The sequence below is a fragment of the Anas platyrhynchos genome, chromosome 5, assembly GCF_047663525.1.
Source record: "Anas platyrhynchos isolate ZD024472 breed Pekin duck chromosome 5, IASCAAS_PekinDuck_T2T, whole genome shotgun sequence".
In the NCBI taxonomy this organism is placed as follows: domain Eukaryota; kingdom Metazoa; phylum Chordata; class Aves; order Anseriformes; family Anatidae; genus Anas; species Anas platyrhynchos.
This window is the reverse complement of record NC_092591.1, coordinates 2,713,728-2,731,760: the sequence shown is the minus strand read 5'-3', so window position 1 is coordinate 2,731,760 and position 18,033 is coordinate 2,713,728. Positions and strand designations below refer to the sequence as shown.

Here is an 18,033-nt window from a genome sequence, read left to right as displayed (position 1 = left end):
GGCAGTGAGGGTAGATAGCTGTGGGGACCTACAGATAACTGGGCTTCAGCGTTTATAAGGCAGCCCCTTGATGGCCATAGTTCAGCAAAAAAGACTTTTTTTTTGGTGGAAGTTTGGACCAATCACTGTATTTTTGTTAGACTGAATTGTCCTTGTTTGGATAAGCACACTAAACTTGGTTTATATTCATATAATTTTCATATATTTATGAAATACCCCAGTGAAAGACCCCAGGGAGCTGTCTGCGAGATGTCTGCCCCATGCAGGGTCCTGGGGGAGCTCTTGCCAGGTCCTGAGAGTCCATGAAAACTTACCAAGTGGACAAATTCCTGCTGCTTTCCAACTTTTCCGCTTCAAACAGTGTTTTCAAAACCACATGTTAGTTTAAGGACAACAAAAGGAGTTGAGCTCCCTCATTCTCTCCCCATGACCCCAAACCCCAAGAACTGTTCAGAAAGTCTAAGCCGCCAGAAAGCAGGAAAACTCCAGAAATCTGGCAATGGTTCTGAATTATGCCTATGTTTGCTTGACCTGATTTTTCCTTATCCTTATAAAAACAGTTAATTAAATATATTTTGAGGCCCCAAGCTGCACGGCTTCTGTCGTTTAATTGCCTCAGATAACCCCCCCTTTTGTGTGTGCTGCTAACAAGCAATTTGCTCTGTGGCACTTGCAGCTCTGGCAGATGACTGCATTGGCTGGTAATATTTGCCTCTCCTTTTTTTTTTATTGTTCCTCTCAAATGACTGTCACTGCTTGTATGGAGAACAGCCCAGACATATATGCACAGCACCCGAGACCAGAGCTCCCAGCTGAACTATTGCTGTGCATTAAGAGCTGTGTCAACAGCTTTCTGGGTTTTACACCAAGGTAAATATTAATCTTTTTGCATGAACCGATGATGGAAAAATCCAGAGTAAATAGCAATATTAATAAACCTTAACAGTTTGGAGCCGTGTGATGGCAGGCAGCACGGGAACAAGGTTCCTTCCCCTTTGCTGTGGGGTTTTGGGTCGAGGAGGCTGGGACATCAGCTGGGCACATCTGCAGCGTGGTGCCACTCCTGGGAAGGAAGATGCTGCTGGGCTTGGGATTTCTGCAAACGTTTTCTCCTTTTCTGATTTCTGCCCGTCTTCTTTTAACGTGATTTGGGGCTGGAAGAAGTAGGATAGCAATGGGTGCAGGGGCAGCCCGTGCTGGGCTGTGTGCAGGCACACAGGGAGGAGGGTTTAGGGTCACCCTGTGTGTCCTCCAGGAAAGTTCTCCCATCCCAGCTGCTGGCACAGCTGTTTAGATGAAAACAAAGCACACAGTGCCTCGTGGCAGGGCTGTGCTCATAACTCAAATAGTGCTCCTCTGTGTGAGGCTGGGAAGGGAGAGAAGTCGGACACGTGTCCTCTCATTACCCAGACTGGGAACCGTGAATTGGCTTCATCTGCTGTAGGCCAAGCGGTGAAAAGCTCACCAGAAGACTCCCCAGGTGAAGCTGTGAGAAGTGTTTTCCAGCAGCTTTGCCACAGGTCTGCCTCCCTGCATCAGGAAGGTCCCTGGCGTGCCCCAGGACACGGTGGCACTGCCTCACTTCTCAGCTCCGGCTCCAGCCAGCAATCCCCCTCCCAAATCATGGCTTCAATCGAGCTGAATTCAGAAAATGCTAGGTGCATGACAGAGAATTATGGATTGTTTGGTGGTGTTTTGGTGAAATTCTTTATGCCATCAGTGTAAAAATGTCTCTGAGCTCCCAGGATGTGCTGGTTTCCTCCCCCACCACGTCCCTCCTTTTAATGTTGGTGTGAAAATGAGGCTGCTCTGTTGGGAATTAATTTCTGGGTCAATCCTTTCTAACCTCTCCGCGCATTAACCGTGTTGTTGTAGCTTCGTTTAAACAGCAGTGTTCTCCTCCTAATTAAGCTTTATGAATTAATAAGTGGATGACCAGTGGCACATAGCCTGGCATTGATTTGCTGCCGCTGCTTCTGGGGGGCTGCAGGATGACGGTGACTCCCTGTCTCAAGAGATGGGGTGATGGGCACCGTCCTGTGCCATGCGATCCCGAAGTGTTTTTGGCACCCTACACCTGAAGGTTTCCACACCACACAGCAGTGGTCAAAGCCCCATTTGTTAACAGGCTCCCTCTGCAAACCACGGGCTGTTACTGGGAAGCATTTGAGGCGCTGGTGTATTTGAAAAAGTGTCCCTTGGTTTTAAACATGGACCTAATTGAGTTCCTCTGTATTCCCTGTGTTTTCCCAGCAACAACAGTTTTCTCTTTTAAAAAGGAAGTCAAAGCATTTACAAAGTCTGTTGGGAAGTCAATGCTGCTCCTGTTTGGTGGCAATGCAAAGCTCAGGAGTGTCTCCAAGGCTGGGACTGAGATGTCACCAACAGCACATTGTCGGGCGGTGGCACGGGCAGGGCTTGCCATGCTCACCTCCAGCCTGGGCGGTGGTTTCCAAACAGATGCAAAACCAGCTGCTCCTTATTCTTCAAGTGGAAAAAGCTTCCTTACAGAAGTACTCAGGATAAATTTTCTTTTCCTTAGGTACGCACGGAGAGGCTGGTCCTGCTCTCCCCTAATCTGCAGTGCAAAGTGATTGATTTTAAATAGTATTTCCTTGATGCATGTGTATTTTTTTGATTTTAAAGCACAGCAATTCAAGTCTGTAGTCTAGGTTTAAAATGGAGACTGAGGTTTGGCAGAGAGGCTAAAATATTGCTTCCTAGAACATGACAATACCGACAGTGCTTGCAGAACCCTGTTCCAGGAGCTATGAGAGAGATGGGAGACTGAAATGAAAGTGAATAATGGCTGGAGAGCATTAATTTACACCCCAGTTGAGACTGGGAGTCCTGGAGGAAGGAGATGAGGGCTTGGCGGAAAGTTTCTGTCCGGATCAGCAGCTTTCCTTCCGAGTCAGTGCCGATCAGCCTGCTAGGATGCTTAAAAGGATGTCCTATGATTATACGACTGGAAACATTTTAATTAAGTGATGCAGCCTGGATTGCTAAGTGAATTTAAAGTGTATGTAAATAATTGCCCAAGCCTCATGCACGATGGGCAGAAGCGAGGTACAAAGAACTTGAGATCTTTGCTTGCTTTTTAGGTTTCAAATGCTTCCAGTTGCTTAAGTGAGAACCTTTTTTTTTTTCTTTTTTTTTTTTTTTTCCCTGTTAACAACAGCGACTGAAGGTGAGCCCGAGCGGCTCCCTCCTTGCTGGAACTTGATAACACGGGGGTATCAATCAGCCTTACCGAATTAGCATTTTACTGGTAGTGATGCACAAAGCCTTTTAATGAGGACTTTCAAGTCTCCCAGCTCAGGGTTTCTGCCTGCCTGTTCCTTAGCAACAGAGGGGATTGGCAGGCAGAAGGGTTTTGATGTATTCTTACATAAAGGATTTACAATGCTGGAAATTGCATGCAGAAATTAGGATAATTGTGTTTTGTTGTTTTGGCACAAAGTTCAAAGATAAACAAACAACCTTTGGGCCCCCAGAAGCTTCCTGTTTTGTTCCCGTTCCTTCCTCTGTTCTCGTGGAGAAGTTATCCACCAAGTCTGGAGTTTCAATTAAATGGGCTTGGGTCTGTTTTCTAGAAATTAACACATCAGAGCAGCAAACACAGTGCTCATTGATCTGCGGTGGGAGGAAGAACCAGATGAGCGGCATGCCGAAATGCGGGGAGAGGCAGCGCTCTGTGGTGCTTTGGCACCCCAGCTCCTTCATGGTGGCATCATCCTGGAAAGCCTTGGTCCCCATCCTCCTGCAGCTCTCAGAGCCCTGCTGCTGGTGGCTGGGGAGCTTCTCGTGACTTGGTGGTGCCTGATGTTAACGCTGTGCATCACTTCTCCTCCTGCTCTCCAGGCACTGACTGGGATCGGGGCTGTAGGGAGGGCGCACCTTAAGCAGACACCCTTCACCAGGCTGCTGCCTTCCTCTCCATCCCTTGGCCAGCCTGGGTTTCTGTGCTGTGCCACAGCCTGCTGCATGGCCAGCGATCCTGATCAGGCTTTTCTTTAAAGAGATTTGGCGTGAGCAGAATTTAGGGTGAGCCAGGCTGTGGGAAGGGCCACCAGGCAGAGCCACGACACCACCACGTACGTGCTGCTTTGAGCAGCCTGGGATGGACTTTGTCCACTGGTCTGCTCTGTTCACTACAAATTTCCTGTATTCCACAGAAGTGGAAGTTCAAAGCTCATCAAATTACATCCAGTAAGCTTTTCACCCCTACTATATACACTGAGCATCACTTTTCACCTCGGCGTTGCACGTCTGCGCCTGCTGCCCAGCTGGACATTGAGCACTTGGCCCAGAGCTGCTCTGCTGAGTCGTGGATCCGAGTCCCTGTTGCAGAAAACCCAGCGCAAACTGCAGGGAACTCACCCAGTTTGCTGCTGATGTGTGCTTGGTGCAATGAGCTCTGTGTTTTGGGGCGCTGAGTCAGCCTCGAAGCTCGATCCCTGCCTGGCTCCTGCTGGCACCCTCCTCACCCCTCCCAAACCTGCCTTGTGCAGCAGTCCGGATTCTGCAATTCACTAATAACCAAACCGAAGCAAGAACAGTAAGAAAACCTCTGCAAAAAAAACTCCCTGGCAACTTTATAAGAGCTCAGCCTTTCTTTATAAGGCCTGCCTAGAGGAGGATGCCGATCCCTGGCCCCAGCAGCAGGCACTGGGTACCTGCTAACCCGCGGGTTTGGCAGCCCCCATCCCGTCCCTCTACAAGCGCTGGGTTTCTCCCTGCGAGGCGCTCGTGCTCCTCCAGCACTTACCAGCAGCAGGTGTTGCCCAGCTTAGCTCTGTGCAGAGTCATCTGCAATGCTAATTGAGAAGGACGGAGCCGTACGTGGTTATTACAGCCCGCTTGCTGGAGGCGTTTTGGCGTGCTCTGGCACGGGTGAACCGATCAAACCCTGCTGCCCGTGCCAGTCCGCTCTGCACCCTCTGAAGGTGCTTCTGCAGCCAATATTCGGCTACCAAATCCCATCCCCTGCTGTCACTTGCAGCTCTGGCAGGCAGCACCTGGCTGCCTTTCGTTCAGCCCGTCCTCCTTTTGTTCACCAGGTTTGAAATCCTGATGGAGTACACGACAGAAATAGGAGCCTGTTGGTTTGGGCTTTGTCTCCTGGAGTAAACCTGGAGCAGTTCTGCTGAAATTGATGGAAATATATTTGAGAGCACTGAGGAAGATGCGACCACCTGATTTACAGTACTCGAAACCGGAGCTGATGGGTGCAGAAACTGCATTTCTGTGACTCCAGCCATCGGGAGGTAAAAGCCAGCGAGATGCTGAGCTGGGCTGAGGCACTGGGCTCTGCTGGGGTGTGCAGCATAGCGGGGATCCCTGCAGCACCGCTGCTTGCTGCTGGAGGGCAGATCCTTCCCTTTAAGCCTCCTGCAGGGGATGGGTTGTCATCAGCCCCTTCCTCATGGGCCACCACCACCGCCCAGCATCCCGTTAGCGGTGCCAGACTGAGCTGCTCCTCGAGGCTGGGCAGCAGAAATCCTCAGTACCACGGCTTGCTGGCTGTGCACGCATGGGAATCTGCTATACCTGTATTCAGAGGTGTTTCGTTGCTGTGGTTTAAAAATATTTTCTGTTTAAGAACATAAGGTTTTTTTTCTTCCTCTTTCCTTCAGTGTATCAGTCTGTTTGGATTTGAACACTGGGAAGCTGTTGTCTCATGTCACCCACTAACTCAGTGCCCCATTTTGACCAGAATACTGACTTTCAATCCTTTAAGACATTTTTTTTTTCTCACATTATAGAGATGTGAGGGCATTTTATGTGTGCTATTTATTTTTTTTCTCGAGGGCTTTAGTAACTACCTTTTATTTAAAGAGATCAAAAGTTAGAAGAGCAATAGCAATTTAAATATAAAAGCTGTGAACCAGTCCCCGGTTTTATAGACAATTAGCTTGCTGAGATATTGCTGCACATTACGTGTAAGGATGCACATCAGGCTGTGCACTGGGGGTGCCTGAACGAAACCCCTCTGGAGACCCTGGGCTCGCTTTCTGCTCCCCTAGGCAGGGCTGTGGCCAGGGAGGAGCTTCTCCTCCTTTCTGCCTGTCCCTCTCTAAACACCATCCCCTTTTGTTTCTGAGGAGGTCTCTGGAGCTGGCGAGCTCTTGCTTGGAGAGGATGTCAGCACACCCAGGCGCTGCAAGGCTGAAATTTGGAAACCTGGCTGCGTCTGCTGGGCATTTGAACGGCAAGCTGCACGCGTTGTGTTTGATAAGCAATGGATGTGATGCTGCTTTTTGTTTTTAATGCATCTAGATGAAACACGCTCTCTGACATTTCCTTCGCTAAACTCCGTGGCTTAATAGTCAGCAATCTACCCTTCATTATGTTAAATGCCTTTTAAAAAGTAACCGGAGCGCTCTTTGGAGAAGGCCCACTGGCATGCAGAATGGCTTCATCCCCATAAAAATGCAAATTAACGCTCTGGAAGTGTAGGTCTAGCTCATTTGTGTAGAAAATAAAAAAGGGCTTCGAACAGAGCCCAGATGAACTCTGTTACCAACAAGGCGTTCAGTGATAGCTGCAGCTCTACACGTTCCCACAAAGATAATTTCTCGTCTCTTTCCTGAAGCTTCCTTTTCATTTTTCAACCTGACTTCCCACCAAAACCTGCATGATTCCTGCCTTCCAACAGCTCCCAGCTTCCTCCTGCTTTCTGAGACCTCCATAACCAGGGCAATACTTTGGAAAACGGGGCTTTTACATCCAGTCCTTGCTCATCCTTCAATGTGATTATCATTTCTGGAAAACACACATCCATTCCCGTGTACAGTTTAAAAAAGAATTCAAAGCACACTGCACGCACCTGGCCATTTCCAAGGATCTTACCTGGGAAGCTCACAAATCTGGAGGTCTGATATTAAAATATCCAAACTCGTTTGTTTATTTATTTATCTATCTATCTATCTATTTATTTATTTTGCACAGCATTGCAGTGCTTTCCTTAGAAGCAGTTCTAGCAAAATGGAGAATTGTGGTGAGACTCTTTTTTTCCCCAATTTCTTCCCAAATCAGACTTCTCCATTTTTTGGAGGTGATATGCTTATTCCAGACCTTCTTCCCTGCAGGAACTTGGCTTTGCCAAGGAGGAGGACCTGAGCTAGATATCCCAAGCTGTCATGCTGCAGGGATGTACCCCAGCCGTGGACGTGGCTGCTCCGGGGGCAGTGTGAGGGGCTCAGAGTGCTTTGTCCCTCCTGGGACGATTTGTAGCTGTGAAATGTGGCATGCGATCCAACACAGCTTGCCACAGGAATAATGACTGCATGAAAATCCACTGAAATTGCATTGATTTTATTCACTTCTGATTTTTTTTCATCCTTTCTTTCTCTGTCTTTTTTTTTTTTTTTTTTTTTTTTTTTTTTCCTGTGGGGTTCTTACTCCATATTACCAGTGCCTGGCCATATTCCAGTGCCACCAGTTTCCCTCGGGTCTCTCCCTGAGCAGGGGTGACCGTGCCACCATCCCCATCCACTCCAAAGGCGGAGGGAAATATCCTGCTCACCACAGCACCCGAGGGAATGCCGAACACCTACATTTTGGAAGCTTTCCTGTAGATAAGCTGGTTCCTTAATTAATTTGTTGAATTTCTTGCATATTTCCATGCGCACACGTTGCTCCCTGACCACAGCAGGGTGTTCCACACAGCAGGAGGTGGGACAGAGGCAGGAAAAGGAAATATTTCGCTGTGTGTGGCGGTGCCCACTGCCTGGACAGGAGCTTGGTCACGTTTAGCCCAGGACAGATTTGGTGCCAGAAATTGTGTCTGCAAGTGGTGCTGAGTCACTGTGTTGGACAAATCTTTGGATCGTCTCTGCAGGCCGTTGGTGGTAGCTGATCTATTTCAGTATTCAGTGTAAACTCTCTCTTCTGGTGCTAGGAAAATTGGGCTACCAGTGTGACACATTCAGCAACCTCAGGCCTGCAGATGCCACTTCCAGCATTCAGCTGAGATGACTGTGTTAAGGACAGGTCCAGCCTTCCTGCTATTTTTCCTTATTTATAGCTTTTTTAATGCTTTTTTTTTTTTTTTTTTTTTTTTTTTTTTTTTTTTTTGTGTCCTTTCTGCTAATATTCAACATCCTATGCCAGACTTTTCTCTCCGGTCGTAATTGTTTAACACACACACACACTTCTTTTTATTCTTGCTTATTTTGCACTTGGGCTCTGTCAGGCAGGAGCCTCCACGCCGAGGTGTCTGCCCTGGTAATTGCCTGGGCTGTGTTCCAGGTTCGGATCATAATTTTGGAAGCACTTCAGGAATCACAGTGCCCACAGAGGAGTTTTGCTGTGTCTTCACAGCCAGCGTGTGCCTGGGTTTTTGGGGACCGTGCTCCTATCTCACCACCTGACGTGTGGTTGCCATTTCCATGGCTCAGCCCCAAAGCTGCAGTGTGGTTCCCTGGATTTGGGACCAGGCTGCTATGGACAGAGGGTGTGTGGCTCCCAGCGAGTGATTTCTGGCTGCTGCCATTCAACTTGCTTGTCTGCTCTTGCTCCAGCAGAGACCCAAGTGATGGTGATGGACTTTCTCACTGAGCTGCTGTCTTCAGAGCGTATTGACTAGGTTGTACACTCATGGTGCTTCTTGAATATTTTTTTATTTTATTTTATTTTATTTTATTTTATTTTATTTTATTTTATTTTATTTTATTTTATTTTATTTTATTTTATTTTATTTTATTTATTTTATTTTATTTTATTTTATTTTATTTTATTTTATTTTATTTTATTTTATTTTATTTTATTTTATTTTTTTGTTGCTTGAGGTAGGTATCACTGGGGTTTCAAACTGCTTTTTGAGTCACTGGCTCATTTCAGGGATGCTTTTTTTACTTGGTTGTGTTGAATGGTACCTAATGCAGCCTCCTACCTGATCCCTCCACACCGGGTCCTGGTGATGCTGATGCAGAAGGCAGCACCCACCTGGGAGGTGGCCTGGGAGAGGAGGATGGGACAGGAGGGTGTCACGAGCAGGAGCATCCCCATTTGTTCTACTTATGATGTAGACTATGAAAATTCTTTCTTGCTGTCAGCCACAATACATCTGTAGCCTTCTATTTAGAGAATTATTTTATTCCAGTCTTTGCTCCCATTCCTTTTCATCAGTGCCAGGTGAAAAATGTCCTTTTTTGGGTGTTCTTGAGATCCATGCATACGACGGAATTGCCCACTGCCTTTTGGCTTTCATCATAAATGAACCTGTGCAGCAAGTCCTTGATCCATTATTTCAGCACTATTTTCTGATGTTCGGTTCAACTCCTTTTTCAGACCTTTTATAATTTAATAAGTAACCAGAAGCCTTAGCACTCAGCGGGTTTCTGAGTCTGGCATCACAGCAGATAAAACTAATGCACTCCAAGAGGTTAGGCTGGGTCTGTTTTTTTCCCCTGTATCCATTCACAATGCCAGCAGTGTTTTCTAAATACGTGTTTATTTCTGGTACTGCATCTCACATTGTTTTCACATCCGCCCTTATCTATAGAAACATAGAACACAAGCCCAGAGTGAGAACAGCCCGCTGCAGGCTTTCTAGCAGATGCAGCAAACCTGTAGGTGCGTCCTCCCGAAATCTGCAGTGATTATTGAAAACAAGCCAAACGAAGAATTTAAAATGCAACACTGAACGTGCACTGAAGCTGCAGGGTGTGAAAAGTGTTTCCACATCCTGCTCCACACTGTGATCTGTGCTGATCGAGGTCCCAGCCCCACTGAACCCCATGGGCATATGGCTGCACCCCATGCTTATAGAGCATGATGGAGGTATCCCAAGTTAAGCACTCCAATTCAGCATCCAGAAATATGTTTTATATATAGAAATGTCTATAAAGGGTCAGATAAAAACCCAGCACCCCACTCCTGCCAGGAGAAAGGGTGGGCACAGCCACTGGTGGTCCCGTGCTACAGGACGTGGGGTGGTTGTGTTGTGAGGGAAAGGCAGAACCCTTTATTGGAAGAAGATCACAGAATCACAGAATCACAGAATTTCTAGGTTGGAAGAGACCTCAAGATCATCGAGTCCAACCTCTGACCTAACGCTAACAGTCCCCACTAAACCATATCCCAACAAAACCAGATCCAACAGGTCTTGCAAACTCTTTTCTGTGCACTCCTTGTTCCCCCCAGTTGCACCCTTGCAGCATCTTTGTATTTTTACAGAAGAAAGGAGAAAAAGTGACACAAGACTTATTTGGAACAGCTCTTTCTGAGCCGTATATTTACTGGTGCATTGAGTGAGGTCGTGCCAGAGACACCCCTTGGGATGAAGCTCATCGCATCTGCTGCTGTAGGGACCTGCAATAAAGCCAACCCTGAGACAGGTTACTGCTCCTGCAAGCCCTGCAGAAAACATATCTCCTGCATGCTGTTGTTCAGAAATGCTGAACTTCCAATCAAGATCATGTCTGTTGGGCCAGACGAGGTAGGAATATTCATTCCAGCCCCACCAGTCATTAAGAAGGTGGGGAATTGCACCAGGAGTCAAGAACAAAGTTTGTTGCATTGTCTTGACAAAACAGGAGCTTGATCTTCATGAAGAAATATGATCAGAGCCTATCAAGTTTTTTTTTTTTCCAAGATACTTTGAACAAAATAATTGAGCAAGAAAACCTCTCGGGCCTTCATTTCTCAAAATATTAAAATTGTAATGTAAATTATCTTATGCCTGGAGCAAAAAAGCGTATAAAATGTCAGGGTTGTCATGGTTTTAAATATACAAGCAGTCAATCCTTTGTCAACTCATATTGGAATTTTAGTCATCCAGATAAATTGTTCCTTCACATAGACACACACATATAGACACAAACATAAGGCTTTTTTTTTTAAAAATAATGAACCTGCTCCTCAAAAGATGTTATAGAGACCCGCAATTCCCGGCTTCCAGAAACATCTGTGAAAGGAGCTGGCTAATATCTTCAGAGCAAATCCACCTGGGTGTGGGGAACGTGTTTATGTAAAAAGATTTGACTGTGTAAAATGATTTCTGCTACCGCATCCATTTATACTTTTGTCTTGGTGTAACTAATGGATACAGCAGCCGAGCGTGGTGGAGAAACATTAAAGAAGCACCGACTGGCTTGATCCAAATAATAGATCTTAAAAAAAAAATCCAGTTGTGAGCAAATCTTTGAATATAAAACTTGTCTCGGGGTGGATTGTGATTCAAAACAAGGCACCCCATGCAGACAAATGAAACACGTCCTTCTCCTCCCGAGGACACGCCGGGTGCAGGCGTGAAGGTGGTGGTGCATGGAGCTGTGCCGGGGAGCCCCGGGGGGCCATGTGGGATGCTCAGCCCCACAGCACTCAGCATAGGGAGCCTTGTGCTGCTGCACCTGCCTGCTGTGTCCTGAGGGAGAACGGGGAAAACAAGAACTGCATCTGGGTACAGCTGGGATGGGGGTTTCTTAATTTCTTAAATGAATTCGTATAAATGAATTTCGTAATTCATTTATATGATATATAAATATATTTCAATATAATATATATCATTATATATATTATATTATATATATCATTATGTATATTATACAAATCATATATATTATATAAATCATATTACTAATGTATAACATAACATAAAACATAATATAGTATAATATAAATTATATTATTTTATTACATAAATATATATATATACTATATACTACACGTGTATGTTACATAAATATATAATATATTTCAATATAATTCATTTAATGTAGATTGAAGTACTACAAGTACTACAAGTACTTTATCCACTCCGATAGAGTTTTCCTAGGATCTGATTTATGAGCGTGCAGGTAGACGTAATGGAAGTGAAGGCATCCCATACACTGAGCATGGGATGATCTGTAGTTTGTTCATTCTGTTTGTGTCTTTTTTGGGGACTAAGTATCTGTTCGAGTCTGAAGTGAAGATGCCTACCAAAAAATCAGTGTGTGTGCAGAGTCAGTCTTGCATGGGTATGCAGTGCCTGGGCTCAGGAAGAGTGGGTGGAGAAAATTTTCTCAAAATTTTGCAAGAGGCTTCTTGTAGCTCTGTTGGACATTAAGGCAAAGGTGGATGAGATCCCTGGGACTCTTAACCAGCACTGGTCTGATAAAGATAGAGCAATGGTGCAATTCATATCTAACAAAAACTGACATGGGGGCAGCTTATATTTCACCTTATTTTAGGGGAACACTGTTTTGATATCATGTCTGCATTGCTCATTTGGGATCTCCAGTAGGAGAAGGTGCAATGACTCCTGCAAAGGTGGTTCCTTCCACCTCACTGCTGTAGCAGCAACTGTAGATGCATGCACAGAAAACACTCCTTGGAGCCTTGATCATGTTGGTTGTATGGGACACCCTGCTTTACAGCTGGATTAAGTCAAATTCACACAGCATAGACAGCTCCTTGTCCCTGATGTCCTGGGGTAGGCTCCCAATTTCCAGACAAGGGGCATTCTTGCTGTGGCTGGGATGGTTTGGCTTGCTCGTGCTCAGCTTCTTATTCTGTTTTTCTTTTCTTTTTCCTTCCAAAGTACAATATCATTAACATCTTACTGACCACATGTAAATACCTTTATTGTGTAGGGTTCCAATTAAAGCTAGTTTATGTTTCCTCTTGTGTTTAACTTCTCCTTTGACGAAATTCTGCATCTGGATCTCCTGTGTCTCCTGCTTGGCAGTGTATGCATCACAGCAGTATTTGGCCCTGCTTTGCACTTGTTTGTTTACAGTATCCCATCCACAGTAATCAAAGGTCTGATTTAATCTACCTTTCTTTGTGTTGCTGATTAAATGGGAGAGTAAGAGAGAGAGACCACAGCGCATGACCTTCTCATGCAAAATGGAGTTGTTAAGCACAAAATGGTGTTATTTTAGTTGCACTCAAGCCCAACGATATTAATATTTTCCTGTGCTAAGAGGCATCTTGGAAAAATTGTAATTTTTTGGAGGTATCTCAAAAGTTTGACCACAGAGGAAATGGACACATTGCTGTCCCCACATCCCAAATGCAGCCCCTGATCCAAGGGACCAGTCCCAGAGCAAGCACAACCCAAACCATCCTGCCGTGGCACTGTTCTGCCAGCATGGGCAGTTTAAACCTTCAAAGCCACTAGGTAAATCCGCTCCTTAGCAAAGCAGTACGAGCAATGACAACAGAAATCACCGGAGTTTTTCTAAACAGGACGATCCTGAGCAGGGCAGTGTTGACCTGTGCTCAACACACCATTTGCTAGCCTGTGTTGATGCGTTATTGAACCAGTTGTAATTATCGTGTCAAAGAAAGCCAATTTGTACCCTGGCAGATTGACATCTGGTGCTAGATGGCAGCAGCCTTTCCGTCAGTAATTGAAATGATTGTTCTTAGTGTGCATTGTCAGAAAATGACATTCTTGCTGATATCCCTGAAGTGACTTATATTCACTCTGGAACTAAACAGATATTGTCAGGCCCGAGCTGACAAGTCATTTTCCTCTCTTGGGAAGAAATCTCTTTACTCCAGCAATAACAGCCGGGTGCTGCTGGAGGGGGCTCCCAGGTGAGGATGTTTTTTTGCCCCCATCTGCTAGCATCTGCATGCGGCACCCAAGGAGCCTCTCATCCCTTTCCTGTGGCTCCATGGCTCGTTGAGAGCCCTCTTCTGGTGTCAGATTTTCCTTGGCCTGTGAACCCAGTGCCATGGTCCCCTTTGGAGCCATTGGGAGTGTCCTGGGAATGGTGGGACCAGGTCACGGCGTCCTTGGTTCGTCCTTCCTCAGACTTTATTGGTGAAGCAGCAGCGGGGAAGCACAGGCATGAGATCGACAGTCAAAGTCTCCTTCTAAGTTGCATATTCCCCCAGCTAATGATCAGAATACTTTGGCCTCAGTCGCTCGAGGAGGAAATTTGGAAAAATGTCAGACTTTTCTAATTACACACAAGTTGCTTTTTAAGGAACGCTTAAAGAATTTTTTAATTGCTCACAAGGTTTTATCAAAACGTCTGTTAGAAACGTTCTTTTTTATTTTCCTAGCAATTTGTTTGTATGTTTTATTCTTATTTTTTTCCCCTAAATAAATCAATTGGTTTGCAACGTTTGTGAAATTGAATGAATTTGAGCTTTTTTGACTCTTTGCTGTTACAGGTGTGACCATGTAGTGACGGAGAAAGCAGCACTCCCAGGGACTCCTCCATCACATATCCATCAGTCAGCCTCTGAGGGCTGAAACTGATATTTCTGAACATGGTGTGGGCTTGTGAGTTTTTGAAAGCATCCAAAGCACAGAGAATTACTTTAAATTGTAGCCAGCCTACTTGAGTTTCTCCCTAATCCGGTCTTCCTAGATATTTGCACTCCTTTTTCTATCACCATTTGTGTCAGTCTGGTTTTAAGGAGGAGTATGCTGGATTGATGCAGTTGGCGTTCTTTTCTTAGGAAAGGCTAGGATATAATAAAAAAAGAATTAAACACATAGTTTCCTCTTTGCTTTAATTAGCCCCACCTCCAGGCTTTTAAACCTAAGCTATCTGCGTGTCTTCCTGCAGTTGTCAGGAACACAGGGAGAGCTCTGCCTCTCTTTTATGAAGTTGGACATGCTAATTATTTAAATATAAGGTACGGGAATGATCCCCTTTTCTCAATGCAGATAGGTACTGACATATCTGCACCACGCAGCTGGTAAGTGCCAAGAGTTCATTATTGACACTTTGTGTTTGTTCTAAAATATCAAAGCTTATTCTTGAGCACACCGCTGAAAGTACAGGGGGAAAATCTCACACAAGACAAAATAATAAAAATGGTTCAATGATCTGCAGGACCTCCGTGGTTTAACAAATTGAGAGGAGACAACGTGTCAGAAAGCGCCAATTGCCACAGGGCAAATATCTATATTTCATTAGTTATTATTAAATGCCGGAGAAGAAAGTCAAGAAGGAGGAGAGAGCGATGTAATTCGCCACCAATTATGATTTCTGTATTTTGATACACGATGCATTTAAAACAACAGAGCTGCTTGGATGCTAAAATGTGCTATTTAAAACCAGCAAAATAATATATGAGGACAGGGCTAGTAGGAGTGAAGGGGCCACAAGGTGCAGAGAGCTTTCAGTATCATTACTAGCTTTCTCGCTTGAGCAGCACTAAATCCTGTAGTAGTGCTTTTTAGGCTGGAGTACTTATACTTTGCTATTTTCTGTTCTCTGAGACTCTCTTTAGATATAACAGGGAATTAAGCATGGGAAAGCAGGGAAAAGAGCATCATCAGAGCACAAAAATCATGTTTAGCACTTCGGTAAGAAAAGAGCAGCCTGTAAAGAGAGAAAATGACAGAAATAAGCCTGTGGAATAAACCAGTTATGTGTTGTGTCATGGCCTGGGCAGAGCCAAAGTGCAGGCTGTTAGCTCAGGCTGCTAGCTTTAGAAGATGTTGTGCTTTTTTATTTATTTTTTTTTTTATTTTTTTATTTATTATTAATTCACATTCTTTTACCTGGAACATGCACACCACACAGAAATGTACACACGGGGGAAATGTGTATTCTTGTGATAAAAGACCAAAAAAGAAACACAAGTGCTGTATTACTCCAGTTTCTTGATATCTATAGGTGATTGTGAACACGGATTATGATACAACACACCCCTGACAAGCCCATAACAACACCTATTTGGTGATACCAGGGCAAAATGTCCTACAGGGCATTTGCAGCTCATAATGAGCTCATAATGGCTCATGGCAGCCCCCTGGGAACCTATAAATTGGTTTCAGGGCTTTCCTCTTTGATGGGAGTTTGTTGCAGCTGGGATGTGTCCTGCCAGGCTGCAGGTGGGGGCTTTCCTCCCTGGGCTTTTTTTTGTGTTGTCTCAGGGCAGGTGGGTGAGATATCAGCTCCTGCTGATTGCTGGGAGTGGGAATGTACCCAGTGTTTGGGGAAAGTTGAGTCTGAGCAGGCTTTGTTACATCTTGGGGACCTGCAGAGATGGTGGGACCCAACCTACAAGCAAGAATCTCCCATGCAGGGACATGTGGTAGGAAAATAGTGTTATAAACCCTTTGTGTGTGTGTGTGTGTGTGTTGTAGTTGACTCAGTGGCTTAGTGCTTCTTTGTTTTAAGTGATATTTATCAGTACTAATAAATTTGATAAATCAGTTCTAATAAATACTGATAAATCCATTTTGGGATTGTCTATTAAGGGGCGCTTGAAGCTTTGATGCTGTTCTTGTCCTGGAACACTGCTGTGGGCTCTGTGTGGAGATGTTGGATGCTGCACTGATATGGGTAGGATGCAGGGGTTATCCCTGTATTATTTGGCGATGCCTCTGCTCTGGGTGTTTTCTATCCTTGCAGGAAGAGCAAAAGTCCCCCTCTGTGACCACAGACAGTTTTGTTGTGGGTGCTGTGCTGTGCTTTCCTTGAGCTGTGGTGTAATTTCAGAGTTTTTTAAATGCAGACGAGGGTCTGACTGCGATAATAGCTTCATTGCATCTCTTTGAGCCTGTTAGCTGGGGGATAATGTTGTCTTGTAGCTCCACACGGTAATGTCTTTATTGGTTGCTGCTTGAAGTCAAGCTTTTGCAAGTTGTCTGAAGGCTCCTCTTTGAGTGTTGTTTCAAGTGACTTGGTACAGAAGCACAAGATGCCAATATATGGGTTAAACGTAGACAAGTGTAATACTGTGAGGAATATGAAGATATCTTGTGAAAGAGGATTTGATAAGCACATTCAAGGGGATCTATTTTTTTCCTACCATATCTGTTCTATTTTGCCTTGTAACAGGGCTGCAATTGTAGGCTTGAATGAGAACATAGATTTCCTTGCCAAACAAATCTCAGCAATTTTCTCAATGTTGCTTTTTATCTGAGGACAAGATAAAATTAGATGTTCGATCCCCATGTGAACTTGCTGTGTCTTTTTATCTATCTCTTGTATGACTGTGGGAATCATCTAAACCCCAAATCCCCTGGCATAGTAGGAGCTCCCCATCTGTTGGGAAGTGCTGCTTGGTGCTGAGAGCTGCAGTCCCTCCCTTTCAGCATCGTTTTAACTGCCACAGCTTAGATCTTGACTGGCTATGAACATGTTCTGGTTTTGTCAGTGATGGTTCCTGCCTAGTCCCTTTTCATCTGTCATTGCCTGAGCACTTGACAAAGGATGCCAGCTTTATTATCCTTATTTACAGCTGGGAAGACCTAGGCAGAGGGCTGGAACATCACGAGCAGCCGTGAAACTTTTCCTGCTGCCAGAATAAAGACACCAGGGTTTGGCTTCTGCTCTAATCAATCCCATGCCAAACATTCCTGAGAGCAGCCCTCCTGTTTCAGGGGAAAATGCATCCTGGTGTTCTTGTTTGTGGATAAACTGTGGCCATCAGTAAGATCTCCCACCAAGATGTTTTGACATTTCTTTTGGAGAGTTTTTTTTTTTTTTTTTTAATAAATATGTGGCAGACTGACTCCAGCTGCTGTGGTTAAGGGCAAGTCCATGCCCCCCAGGTGGGCCTCAATTATTTAGAAGGATGCTTGCCTGTTCTGGGTGATAATGATGGATTGGTGACTCACAGATAAGCATTTGTTGCAGATAGACCTTATTGTTAGGATAGTATTGGATATATTACCAGGTAACGAATGAAGGAGAGGTGTACCGGAGAGCTGATGATAGCAGAAGGCAGGGGAAGAGTTTATAGGAACTCACACAAGGTAAGTGTTTGCTGAAAGGAAGAGATTTGTTTAAAGAACAATGCGCCAAGCTCTCCATCCTATGATGGAGCAAAAATCAGAAAGCGCAGCTTAGGCAAGGCAACCTTAAATCAGTGTAAGGGATGGCACTGAATTTCATCCCCTTCTCAGTGATGTTTTTGCACTGCTTGATTGCAAATAGGTGTCTGGGTCAGTGTACTAGGAGAGAAGTCTTGGGCTGAGATGAGAAGTAGTCACCTCTTGTCCTAGCTCCTGCTTCTGGCAGGTATGGCTCCAGAAATACCCTTATCGCGTGGCTTCCCCTGTTCTCGAGATGAACTTCTTGTTTGCTTGGATAAGATTTGAGGCTATAATGTGAGATT

The 18,033-nt window shown here is 45.0% G+C and overlaps 1 long non-coding RNA gene across 5 annotated transcripts in view; it reads left to right on the top strand.

The window, feature by feature from the left end:
* The first annotated feature begins 15,686 nt into the window (after window positions 1-15,686).
* LOC110352246 (uncharacterized) overlaps window positions 15,687-18,033 on the top strand; it is a 66,577-nt gene continuing 64,230 nt past the window's right edge. For 4 of the 5 annotated variants that reach the window (XR_011809386.1, XR_003497695.3, XR_011809385.1 and 1 more), the window contains exon 1: window positions 15,853-16,002. This is a non-coding gene — a long non-coding RNA (uncharacterized lncRNA). Of the gene's footprint in view, window positions 15,800-15,852; window positions 16,003-18,033 lie in introns of those variants that run through there. The other variant, XR_005266415.2, reaches the window with a different exon arrangement.